Source organism: Adelges cooleyi, unplaced genomic scaffold (assembly GCF_023614345.1).
Source record: "Adelges cooleyi isolate 19-005CV unplaced genomic scaffold, UGA_ACOO_1.1 ACOO_flye_CR_arks_rails_tigmint_CR_PRNA_795, whole genome shotgun sequence".
Classification (NCBI taxonomy): Eukaryota; Metazoa; Arthropoda; class Insecta; order Hemiptera; family Adelgidae; genus Adelges; species Adelges cooleyi.
In genome coordinates this window covers 234,809-236,043 of record NW_026096508.1, presented here as the reverse complement: position 1 = coordinate 236,043, position 1,235 = coordinate 234,809, and the positions used below count along the sequence as shown (strand labels likewise).

General features: G+C 36.7%; 1 non-coding gene across 1 annotated transcript; it reads right to left on the bottom strand.

Moving 5' to 3' along the window:
- Positions 1-834: 834 nt before the first annotated feature.
- Trnak-cuu (transfer RNA lysine (anticodon CUU)) lies at positions 835-907 on the bottom strand. The gene has a single exon. It is a non-coding gene; the product is annotated as a tRNA-Lys (tRNA).
- Positions 908-1,235: the final 328 nt, after the last annotated feature.

The window sequence follows — 1,235 nt, the reverse complement described above, 5'->3', positions numbered from 1 at the left end:
ATAATTATAGCTGATTAATAAAAATAGTTTTATATTTATAACAATTAAAAACCGTCCCACGATGGTCGGACCGCCTTGCTACGCTCTGGTGCGTTAGCCCCTCACGGCAGGTGTCCCTGCGCATCATGTCTCGGCTAGACTGTGCCACTGTCTGATTGACTACACCTGTTAAGAGGGATACTAAACTAATTCCAGTAGATAAATATTAACACATCTCATGTGTCATGTATTGCTGGTGGTTTGAACTATAGTGTTAGAGAAAGGGTTCGACGAAAATCCCGGGAAAAAAGAAGGACAATGCTAAGAAAAAGAGCTAACTTAATGGTTTATAAAAATAATAAATAAATATTATAATGTAATGAAGAAATTGCACATTAGGCAACTACTAACTCTACTGTCTATACTATACCTTTAGTACAATAAAAGACATTAATAGAATAATATTTCGTCAGTCGACTTTACCAGAGCTATATGTCATCAGTCAAGAGTACTCGGTTGTCGCTGTCCGTCTACAAGGTTTAAGTTCGAGAGTTCGTTCATTAACACCTAGTAGTCTATCCTCTTTCCTTGTGCACTTGTCTTGCGATTCGTTCGCACCTCGTACTTTATCCTTCCTTCATCTCTCCAAGTATTCGTGTCTTGCGATTCGTTCGCACCTTGTACCTATCCTTTCCCATTCTCTAACTCTTCTTAATCCAGTATAATTAACGGCTCTTCGACAACCGCGAAGAACCCGGACAGCAATCCGTTTCACTCTTGTATCAGTGTTCACCAGTGTACATCAAGAGTCTAGAGTGTACATCTTTCCTTTCTTTTTGTCTTACGACATAGTGGCGCCCAACGTGGGGCTCGAACCCACGACCCCGAGATTAAGAGACTCGTGCTCTACCGACTGAGCTAGCTGGGCGGTATTTATTTAAATAAATATTAAACGAGTTTAAATAGGAATCATGTTTTATACGATTTTTTAGTACATTGGTACAGCTTCTACATAAAATAAATTTAACCCCTATTGATTTTTGTAGACTTATCTGGTCTAGTAACATTTTCATCTCAACATATTTTTTAAATATTACTTATTAAGAATCTATTAAAATTTCCAAATTTTAAATTTTGTGTTAGAAAATATATGTTTTACTAATAAATATAGAGAAATAAGTGGAAATCCAAATTAACTATATGGACCAAAACGCCAAATATAAACGATCATTCGGAACCAATACCCGCAGAACATT